The following is a 12,784-nucleotide window of genomic DNA, read 5'->3' on the forward strand; positions in this document are numbered from 1 at the left end:
ACATATATCATACTGAACCTCCTTTCTTTGGGGGATGCGTTTCATACCAGCAAGTACAAGTACTTACTTTGGAGATACGCTATCTTAGGGTTTCCACTCAGCGATTTGAAAGCGCTCCATTGTGCCGGAGCCTAAATTTTGGTACTGACTCTTGATGTATATATTTGTTTATTCATGGGTACGGCGAGGGCCCTATCCCTCCATATGTTACTGTTGATATTCTTAGAGGTCTGTAAACATATGTACGTGGGTTGTTTACAAGTTTGTTTCAATTGTGCCTATATGGCATATTGCAAATATTATTACGTTAAGGAAGCCTTGTCGGCTTGCATTCCCTTTTATGACATGATGTAAATGAAAGAGGCTATATGTATTCACATATGTTATCACTCATGGGGGTTCTGGTGTATAGTCCTTATATTTGATAGTTAGGTGGACGGGGGTCCAGGTCACACCCTAGTCACGACTTGCAGGGTTGGGTCGTGACAGAAGTGGTATCAGAGCAGTTCATCCTTGGATTGTGTACATACCGTATCTAGTAGAGTCTTGTTTATCGATGTATTGCGCGCCATATCTCTAAATAGAAGGCTATAGGATATTTAGAATTTTACCTTTTTTTCATATCTAAGATCGTGCTATAGATCTGAGTAATAGAAAAACTTCTTATACTAACCTTGGACTTTAGTAGAAGGATGACATCAACAGGAGGAAGTAATTGACGACATTGGAAGTTACAAAGCAAGCAGGTAAGCAAAGGCATAAAAGATATTTGTTGGGTAGGGTATTGACATTTGATTAACATACGATTGAAATGTTAAGTCAAAAACTAAAAGGGAAGTAGACCGGAAAGTATAACAGATGTAAGTTGAGTTGGACACACGAGGTAAGTCCATTATTTTCATACTAGTTAATATTGAAAGCCCTGTATGGCTGTGATATGAGATGATATTGAAAGACCTGTGTGGTTGTGATATAATATGAATATATATATATATATATATATATATATATATATATATATATATATATATATATATATGTTGGCCCTGTGATACATTATTGGTATTTTCTGCGTGCAGGTTTGGGGATAGTTAAGAAATATAGAAGAAACTTTGCCGAAATGTTCCCAGAATAAGAAAAAGGTAGAAAAGAGAATGAAATATAGAGTTATAATATATCTTGGAAGTTGGTACTAAGTACTCTTATTATGCTGAACTAAAGCTGTAAGAGGTACTCTCTATGTCGTTGGTAAGGGGCACCCTTTTTACTAAAAGCCTATCCGAGCAGTAGAGTTCAGACTAAGGTATCTCCAGCCGTATTTTGCCTTAGGAAAGGCTCATGTTGAGGGGCAAGATGCACGATGATGAAGTTTCATTCTTGTTGGAAGGTACATAACCCTCACCTATTGTTGGAGGACTAGATAAGTTGTTCACGACTCAAGAATAAGCCTGAAGGGAGACCATGTGAGTCAATCACTAAGGAGCACTTTGATGCTCATTGGATTCTAGTTCCCTTCTGGTGGTGATTGGAATATGCTTTAGGATAACACTTTATTGTCCCTTCACCAACTAATTGAAAATGGAATCTATGGGAGGAAATTCTAACAGAAGCACCCCAGATAGATGTTGTGAATTCAATATGTAAGTATGAATTTAAAGGTGTGGTACAACAATACGAGGATAAGGTAAGACCGCTAGTAAGGTGTATTTGGTATGTGTTGACCAAGTTAAAAGCCTGTGTTGGGTACACAGTAAGGGCAAGGGGCATAAGGTGTAAAAGAATGATGCGTGCACACAACATCGCCCTGAAAATAGTGGAACCCTTAAAAGACAAAGACGGCCAACTTAAGGAATAAATGGTGCAACCTACATTCACCCTAAGGAACAAAGGATATAGGTTGGGATAAAGCTACTACTCCAAGAGAACCTTGGACAATCATCGTCGGAATACAAGTGTTGCCTAATTGAAATGGGAACGACTACAAGTGTGAATTAACCTTTGATAAAGATAAGTAGAATGTGTCCTTGGATGAGTTGTTTCATGGGTCACATTATTCAAGTACAGATTAGTAGATGAGATATCACATTATGTACGAAAAGGTTCTCGTCTCTTCGTGATTTAGCCAAGGTTCCGTACATGGATAATCAGGTTATAAAATATATAGAAAGACGGGGACATGATACAGTACCAAGTAGACTGGAGAAAGAGATTGGATGAATTTGAGACTAGACATAGAGACATAGAGCAAGGTATAAGCGGATAAGAGTATGAGTACCCTCTAAAGGAGGGAAGCAAGTGAGAAAACTGCAAGGGTAAAATAGAGACAATTCATATGGAGACATATTTGAGATGGATGCTTAAACTTCAATAAGATTCCTAACCGAAACTAGTTAGTGAGATTTGAAAGACAATAATGATCGAATAAGAAGTCAGAATTGTCACAACCAAACCCCGTGGGCTGTGACTGGGTCCGACCTGGACCTCCATTTACGTAACTATTGGATACAGTCAAATTGGACTATGTATAACGTGATACTGCTCACAAAAACCTCAATGGGTTAAAAAATTTTCATGTTCATATAGCCTCCTAGATATAGGAACCAAACACATGAATCTAGTGGGTGATAAAATATTCATACACGTGTGGCCTCTTTTATTTGCATCATGTCATGAAAGGGGAAAGCCAGCCGAGAAGGATGCCACAACATAATAGCTTTTACAATATATCGCAAAGGCATAACCAAAATAAACTCCAAAAAACCCACATACATATATCTAAAGACCTCTAAGAATAGGAATGACAACACATGGCGGGACAGGCCCCCCGCCGTACCCCTGCATAAAGGAATATATACATCACAGGAGCAGTACTCAAAAGCTAGGCTCTGAAACAGTGAAGCACTTCCAACATAGCTGAGCGGAAATCCTAAGCTGGCGGATCTCCAAAATGAACATCTGAACCTGCGGGCATGAAATGCAACCCCCCAAAGAAAGGGGGGTCAGTACGATATATGTACTGAGTATATAATCACAACATAACTAAGATAACAACTGGACTAGGGATGCAGGAAACCAAGTATAAAATTTAATAGGGTACTGTGCCTGCACCTCACAAAATAAAGTCATGTATACCATTATCACATATCGTATCTGGCCCACGCGGGGACTCGGTATTACAAACACATCATCTATCATGCTAGGTATATATATGCCATTAACTTTGTGGGATGTACAACGTGATCCCTGTATATAGAAAGTACATGCAGAGGAACGACGGCCTGATCCATGTATCATATAATAATACCGAGGACCGATAGCCCGATCCTTATATCGTATAACAATGCCGAGGTACGACGGCCCTATCCATATAATGCATAATAATGATGAGGTACGACTGCCCGATCCATATAATGCATAATATTGCTGAGGTACGACGGCCCGATCCGTATAATGCATAATCTGTCGTGGAACATACGACCCGATCCTAACATAACAAAATGTGCGGAGGTATGTTCGGCCCGATCCATATATATCATAATGCATATACGTGTACGTAAAACTCTGTAAAATATCAAAAATCCCACATATATCATCCTAAAGCATGTTTAAGAGCCCCTAGATATACGAGCTTACACATCCCAACACTATTCAACCTATAGGAGGCTTAAGGGTCGTAGTTCAACTACTTCAAGGTCCTTATCATTCAAAAGTGGGTACAAGTCTTGAGTTACATCCAGAATCTATAAATGGGGCTATATCCAAATCCATGTCCTATAGAACCTTTAGTCTAGTCTTTATCGAAGCAGGAAAAGACAAGCTTTACATGCACCACTTCCTATCACATGGAAGACTTGAAAAGTAATGACTCAACTTGTTACAAGAGTTCTAATCAGTAGGAAGTGAACAAGAGTCTTAACTCACCCTCAGAGTTTTAAGAGTGGAATAACTTCAAACTTCATATACATAATACTTACATCTAAGTCGTACCAAAGGAGAGGAGGAATAACTTGACATACACTACTTCTCAGTATATAGAATACTTGAGGAATGGAAGCTTAACTACTTTAAGAGTCTTAACATTCAATTGTGAACACGAATTATGAATCTTGAATCATGTTCAGAGCTCATGAATAGAGTTACCCCAAGCTTCATACAAATATCACTTGTCACTTAGTCTAACACATGCCCAAAATAAAGAACAGATAGGATCTACATATTTATACCAAAACATGCCAAAAGAAGGAATAGCTTTACATACCTTGTCTGAATTATTCTTTATCCTGCTTGCCTCGCCATCCTTTGAACCTAATCAACATGAAAGTAGTATGAATATCAACCCCTTTTACTTTCCAGAACCCTAGGTTACATCTTAGTATTAATGAAATCTATTTCCTTAGTCATTTCCTCGACTAGTTCTGTTATTCAATAAGGAGTCGACAAATATTGGGCAGCACCTCCCCTATAATGTGCCTTATCCAAATTTCCAATTAGGTCCCTAAGACCTACAACCAACCAACCACAAAAACATGCAGCAATTCACACCAACGATATACAACATAAACTCCAAACGACTTATTCAAAAATACGGTAGGACAATAGGGCGTCTAGCCTTTATTTTGTAACGCATTTCATTATACGAAACGAGGGGTCGTGTGGCTGAAACCAGCAGAATCCACACCCCTTTTATAATGCATTTAGTCCCTTCAACAAGACATTACACCCCTGCAGCAACAACTTACAAGAACGACACTTTATTTCGACAACAATTCACTTCTAGCGACTCCAATTTAGTTTATTTCGGGCGTCAAACATATTTATCATATTTTCACATTTCCATCCACTTACACAGTGTATGATACCCTCTATAACAACACCATAAACTCCAATATAAAAGAAAAGGCCTTACCTTACGTTAAACTTGTCAAACTCGCCAAAACTATCCAAAACGTGAAATTTGGACAGCCCACTGTCTTATATTGTTGCTTAGTTTCAGAGGGGTAATTGAGGGAAAAAGGATTTGTGGCCTCAATTAAAGTTATATACATGTGTATCAAGGTCGCAAAAATTTTTTAATTACCCCTACAGTAATTTTTTACGAAAATATATGACCAAAATACTCATAGCTATCCGTGTAGGATTTCCAAAACACAATCTGGGCAGCAGCTCCCCCATGCTTCACCACCATTGTTCGAGCAGAGAAAAGCCAAAATGGGTTGTAGAGTATAAATAAAAGTTATATCCCTATGAAATATATTTCCAAAACATCTTGAATCACTTAAAACGAAGCCTTACACAAGGAGTTATACTCGTTTTACTAACAATAGTTTAATTCAAAAACGGGTCTGTTCCCTAGCGTTTTCTCTTTAAGCTTCTCTTAGTTTTCCAAGTGTAGAACTGAAAATATGGTTCTGTAGGCATCGTAATATACAAATATACACCTTCACATAGTTTAGGAACACCGTAGATAACTAATTGATGGAGGAGAAGTGAAGAACTCACCTTTAATTCTTTTAAACCATGGCTGCCTCCTTCCCTTCCTCTTCTCCACATTTTTCTATTCTATTTTTTGGGATGATTTTGGATAAATAATGACTTAAGAGTCATTAGCATACATATATATGTTTCCATAGGAAGTTCCATGTGTCAGCCCCTAAGGGTGACACATGTCAAGCCCTTATTGAGCCACGAATCCATACCTAGCTCCCAAGGCTGCCATGTGGTGGTGTGGGACCCACCTCAAGTAGGTGTGTCACCTACTTGGTCCAAGTGGGTGCATCACCTACTTAGTCAAAGTAGGTGCATCACCTGCTTGCTTCCGAGTAGGTGCTACGCCTCCTTCCGCCTCTCCCATGGGTTCGTAATCTCGTCTTACTTTAGGAGCCCATGTAATCCTTGCTACGTAAGCTCAATATGTACTCCAGTGGCTTAGCTATGTAAGTCGTCCGAGTTGGTAGGTTACGTAAGTAAGTCGAGTCCTACGACTCATTTCTCGGCCTCCAATTCGTTTCAAATCCTTATAGACCTATTTCCAACCTTCACTCTCAAGGGGCGTCACGTCCTCCCTTCCTTAGAGTTATTTAATCATGTTATAGATAATCTGGGTCACGGGACATCTTTCAAGAAGCTTAAGAAGACATTCCGAAGTATAAAGGTACGGAGTATAACATCCTTCCCCCCTTTAGAACATTCGTCCTCGAATGTAAACCAAAAACTTCCTCCGGACCTTATACCGATTATATGGAGAGGTCCTCTATCCCATTGCCATAACATATACTTTCATCGAGCAATCAATATTAGAGTTCCAAAGGTTAGGATTACTTGTAGGCATAGGGAACAGGTGATATTTCTTTTCTATTACTTCTTTCCAGTTTCTTTACCACACATCATATTGCAGCATTTACACGAACATGTGTAGGAGCTTAAAATAGCCCGAAAGATGCTTTAGCATTACCATACTAGTCTGTACGTAAACCTGTATCATTTCTTACTTCCTTCCTCTACTTACCCTTGAGTTTCCTCATATTCCAGTATAGGAGAGATCTCTCATCCTTTCCTTATTTTGCTGCTTGTACACCATAATATTAGTAGTCAGTAACTTTGTTACCAACATCTTACCTTCAGTCGAGTATAGCCTGGCTATTCCTTACAGTATGTTTAAGTTCTCATCGTAATTCTCTTGTTGTATTCATCCCCTTTGTATGCACCTATTCTTTGATGTCATACTATTCAAGTCCTTACTATTAATTATCCGCACTGTCTCTAGTATCATGGCTTCTATCCATTTTTTACTGGCCTTTAGATCTTATTAACTCGTGTCAGTATGGGATCTCACTTGAAGCCACTTCCCCCCCTTAGGGTGTACCCATGTCACTATCTGTTGTGTTCTACCTTACGCCCTTATTTCCAATTTTCCAATACGTATGATTCTTTTCCAACACATTCGATATACTTCACCATATCTATGCCTTCCTTTATATCTTCCATACCTTTGGTTTCCTAGGTACGACAACTTAACACAATCATGAGGTGCTAATCCAGTCTAATTATGGGTACTCGAGTCACATAGCAATTTATTTGAAGTCACTTTCTATTTATTTTGATCAACAACTAGCTAGGGCTTATAGTCGTTTCCAATTCTCAACTAGGCAGTACTTACCTTCCGACGCTCGGTGTCCCAAGCTTTGTCATAGTCCTAGCCTTATCCTAGTGGGTATCACTTATCCCTTTAATGAATTCATAATGCACTAGTTATTTTACAAAGCTACATCCCCTATCTCAAGGGTCTTATCATCTTTCACGGTGGAGTTACGTATACACAATACTTCTTTATATCAACAATGCCATGCACGGCCAACGTGTATATATACATGCATATCATCTCATATCACAGCCACACAGGGCTTCCTGGGGGGGTCACCCATCCTAATATTATTCTTTCCCAAGCACACTTAACTTCGGAGTTCTGATGGGATCCGATACGTTAGTGCTGGTATGATCGCACCCTCCCCCGTGGGGCGCATATCTATCGAAGAAGATGATGACCCAGCAGCCGATCCAATAGGCCAAGCTGCACCGCCCAAGTTACCCTTATATTCTTATTACACGGAACATATCCTATCTTTAGCCACTTCCTCACAAGGCTTTACTCATTTTCATAACTATCCGCATTATATTCACATCATATCCTGTTCGCATTCTACCCCATAGTATAACACTTAACCTTTTTCACGATTCTTACTGTGGGTTACTTACCATTCTTAGTTAGTCTTATCCTTAATATATCGTTCTGTCTAGAACTACCAGTCTTTCCTAAATCATTTTCCTTTTATTTCAAGGAAAATTGAGGCAGAGTTTCCTCTGTATTTCTTACTATCTCAATACCTGCACACAGAAAATGCCAACAATGCCTCACAGGGGCAATACGCAAAAAGATACATATATATGTATCATATCACGTCATATCGCAGCCTCACAGAGTGCCCAATATCAACAATAGTATAAACTGATGGACTTACCTCGTATGTCCAATTCAAATTGCACCTGTTTAGACTTTCCATCTACTTTTCCTTTCAATTTTCAACTTTACATGTCAACCGTAATTCAATACCTTACCTGGCACCTATTATTCATTCCTTTGCTTACCTGCGTGCTTTATGACTTCTAATATCGTTAGTCTCTTTCTACTTTTGATGTTGTCCTTCTGCTGAAAACACAAGTTAGTATGAGGAATTTAATTCCCTATGACTCGATTCTATCGCACGATCTTAGATATTAAAGAAAGGTAACATCCTTAATGTCCTGTAGCCTCCTGTTTATAGATGTGGTGCACAACACACCGATAAAAAAGACTTTACTAGACACGGTCTGTAGACACTCCAAGGACGAACTGCTCTGATACCACTTCTGTCAAGACCCAACCCCATGGGCTGTGACTGGGGTCCGACCTGGACCCCCGTTTACATAACTGTCGGCTACAGTCAAATTGGACTATGTATAACGTGATACTGCTCACAAAAACCTCAATGGGTTAAAAATTTTTCATGTTCATATAGCCTCCTAGATATAGGAACCAAACACATGAACCCAGTGGGTAATAAAATATTCATACACGTGTGGCCTTTTTTATTTGCATCATGTCATGAAAGGGGAAAGCCAGCCGAGAAGGCTGCCACAACATAGTAGTTTTTACAATATATCGCAAAGGCATAACCAAAATAAACTCCAAAAAAACCACACACATATATCTACAGACCTCTAAGAATAGGAACGACAACACATGTCGGGACAGGGCCCCCACCGTACCCCTACATAAACGAATATATACATCGCAGAAGCAGTACTCAAAAGCTAGGCTCTGAAATAGTGAAGCACTTCCAACATAGCTGAGCGGAAATCCTAAGCTGGCAGATCTCCAAAATGAACATCTAAACCTGCGGGCATGAAACGCAACCCCCCGAAGAAAGGGGGGTCAGTACGATATATGTACTGAGTATATAAGCACAACATAACTGAGATAACAACTGAAATAGGGATGCAGGAAACTAAGTATAAAATTTAATAGGGTACTGTGCCTGCACTCACAAAATAAAGTCATGTATACCATTATCACATATCGTATCTGGCCCGCGTGGGGACTCGGTGTTACAAACACATCATCTATCATGCTAGGTATATATATGCCATTAACGCTGTGGGATGTACAGCCCGATCCCTGTATATAGAAAGTACATGTAGAGGAACGACGGCCCGATCCATGTATCATATAATAATGCCGAGGATCGATGGCCCGATCCGTATATCGTATAACACTGCCGAGGTACAACGGCCCACTCCATATAATGCATAATAATGACGAGGTACGATGGCCCGATCCGTATAATGCATAATATTGATGAGGTATGACGGCCTGATCCGTATAATGCATAATATGTCGTGGAACGTACGACCCGATCCTAACATAGCAAAATGTGCGGAGGTACGTTCGGCCCGATCCATATATATCATAATGCATATACGTGTACGTAAAACTCTGTAAAATATCAAAAATCCCACATATATCATCCTAAAGCATGTTTAAGAGCCCCTAGATATACGAGCTTACACATCCCAACACTATTCAACCCATAGGAGGCTTAAGGGTCGTAGTTCAACTACTTCAAGGTCCTTATCATTCAAAAGTGGGTACAAGTCATGAGTTACATCCAGAATATATAAATGGGGCTATATCCAAATCCATGTCCAATAGAACCTTTAGTCTAGTCTTTCTCAAAGCAGGAAAAGACAAGCTTTACATGCACCACTTCCTATCACATGGAAGACTTGAAAAGTAATGATTCAACTTGTTACAAAATTTCTAATTAGTAGGAAGTGAACAAGAGTCTTAACTCACCCTCAGAGTTTTAAGAGTGGATTAACTTCAAACTTCATAAACATAATACTTACATCTAAGTCGTGCCAAAGGAGAGGAGGAATAACTTGACATACACTACTTCTCAGTATATAGAATACTTGAGGAATGGAAGCTTAACTACTTTAAGAGTCTTAACATTCAATTGTGAACATGAATTATGAATCATGAATCATGTTCAGAGCTCATGAATAGAGTTACCCCAAGCTTCATACAAATATCACTTGTCACTTAGATCTAACACATGCCCAAAAGAAAGAACATATAGACTTTACATATTTATACCAAAACATGCCAAAAGGAGGAATAGCTTTACATACCTCGTCTGAATTATTCCTTATCCTGCTTGCCTCACCGTCCTTTAAACCTATTCAACATGAAAGTAGTATGAATATCTAACCCTTTTACTTTCCAGAACCCTAGGTTACATCTTAGTATTAATAGAATCTATTTTCTTAGTCATTTCCCCGACTAGTTCTGTTATTCAATAAGGAGTCGACAAAAATTGGGCAGCACCTCCCCTATAATGTGCCTAATCCAAATTTCCAATTAGGTCCCTAAGACCTACAACCAACCAACCACAACAACATGCAGCAATTCACACCAACGATATACAACATAAACTCCAAACGACTTATTCAAAAATACGGTAGGACAATAGGGCGTCTAGCCTTTATTTTGTAACGCCTTTCATTATACGAAACGAGGGGTCGTGAAGCTGAAACCATCAGCATCCACACCCATTTTAGAATGCATTTAGTCCCTGCAACAATACATTACACCCCTGCAGCAACAACTTACAAGAACGACACTTTATTTCGCAGACAATTCACTTCTAGCGACTCCAATTTAGTTTATTTCGGGCGTCAAACATATTTATCATATTTTCACATTTCCAGCCACTTACACAACGTATGATACCCTCTATAAAAACACCATAAACTCCAATATAATAGGAAAGGCCTTACCTTACGTTAAACTTGTCAAACTCGCCAAAACTATCCAAAACGTGAAATCTGGACAGCCCTTTGTCTTATATTGTTGCTTAGTTTCAGAGGGGTAATTGAGGGAAAAAGGATTTGTGGCCTCAATAAAAGTTATAGACATGTGTATCAAGGTCGCAAAAATTTTTAATTACCCCTACAGTAATTTTGTACGAAAATATATGACCAAAATACTCACAGCTATCCGTGTAGGATTTCCAAAACACAATCTGGGCAGCAGCTCCCCCATGCTTCACCACCATTGTTCGAGCAGAGAAAAGCCAAATTGGGTTGTAGAGTATAAATAAAAGTTATATCCCTATGAAATATCTTTCAAAACATCTTGAATCACTTAAAACTAAGTCTTACACAAGGAGTTATACTCGTTTTACTAACAACAGTTGAATTCAAAAACGGGTCTGTTCCCTAGCATTTTCTCTTTAAGCTTCTCTTAGTTTTCCAAGTGTAGAACTGAAAATATGGTTCCGTAGGCATAGTAATATACAAATATACACCTTCACATAGTTTAGGAACACCGTAGATAACTAATTGATGGAGGAGAAGTGAAGAACTCACCTTTAATTCTTTTAAACCATGGCTGCCTCCTTTCCTTCCTCTTCTCCACGTTTTTCTATTCTATGTTTTGGGCTGATTTTGGATAAATAATGACTTAAGAGTCATTAGCATACATATATATGTTTCCTTAGGAAGTGCCATGTGTCAGCCCCTAAGGGTGACACATGTCAAGCCCTTATTGAGCCACGAATCCATACCTAGCCCCCAAGGCTGCCATGTGGTGGTGTGGGACCCACCTCAAGTAGGTGTGTCACCTACTTGGTCCAAGTGGGTGCATCACCTACTTAGTCAAAGTAGGTGCATCACCTGCTTGCTTTCGAGTAGGTGCTACACCTCCTTCCGCCTCTCCCATGGGTTCGTAATCTCGTCTTACTTTAGGAGCCCATGTAATCCTTGCTACGTAAGCTCAATATGTACTCCAGTGGCTTAGCTATGTAAGTCGTCCAAGTTGGTAGGTTACGTAAGTAAGTCGAGTCCTACGACTCATTTCTCGGCCTCCAATTCGTTTCAAATCCTTATAGACCTATTTCCAACCTTCACTCTCAAGGGGCGTCACGTCCTCCCTTCCTTAGAGTTATTTAATCATGTTATAGATAATCTGGGTCACGGGACATCTTTCAAGAAGCTTAAGAAGACGTTCCGAAGTATAAAGGTACGGAGTATAACATCCTTCTCCCCTTTAGAACATTCGTCCTCGAATGTAAACCAAAACCTTCCTCCGGACCTTATACCGATTATATGGAGAGGTCCTCTATCCCATTGCCATAACATATACTTTCATCGAGCAATCAATATTAGAGTTCCAAAGGTTAGGATTACTTGTAGGCATAGGGAACAGGTGATATTTCTTTTCTATTACTTCTTTCCAATTTCTTTACCACACATCATATTGCACCATTTACACGAACATGTGTAGGAGCTTAAAATAGCCCAAAAGATGCTTTAGCATTACCATACTAGTCTGTATGTAAACCTGTATCATTTCTTACTTTCTTCCTCTACTTACCCTTGAGTTTCCTCATATTCCAGTATAGGAGAGATCTCTCATCCTTTCCTTATGTTGCTGCTTGTACACCATAATATTAGTAGTCAGTAACTTTGTTACCAACATCTTACCTTCAGTCGAGTATAGCCTGGCTATTCCTTACAGTATGCTTAAGTTCTCATCGTAATTCTCTTGTTGTATTCATCCCCTTTGTATGCACCTATTCTTTAATGTCATACTATTCAAGTCCTTACTATTAATTCTCCGCACTGTCTCTGGTATCATGGCTTTTATCCGTTTATTACTGGCCTTTAGATCTTATTAACTAGTGTC

The 12,784-nt window shown here is 39.2% G+C and overlaps 1 pseudogene; it reads right to left on the bottom strand.

Annotated features, from left to right (window-relative positions):
• Positions 1 to 7,384: 7,384 nt before the first annotated feature.
• Positions 7,385 to 7,503, bottom strand: LOC129901796 (5S ribosomal RNA; annotated as a pseudogene).
• Positions 7,504 to 12,784: the final 5,281 nt, after the last annotated feature.

This window comes from Solanum dulcamara, chromosome 8 (assembly GCF_947179165.1).
Source record: "Solanum dulcamara chromosome 8, daSolDulc1.2, whole genome shotgun sequence".
Lineage (NCBI taxonomy): Eukaryota > Viridiplantae > Streptophyta > Magnoliopsida > Solanales > Solanaceae > Solanum > Solanum dulcamara.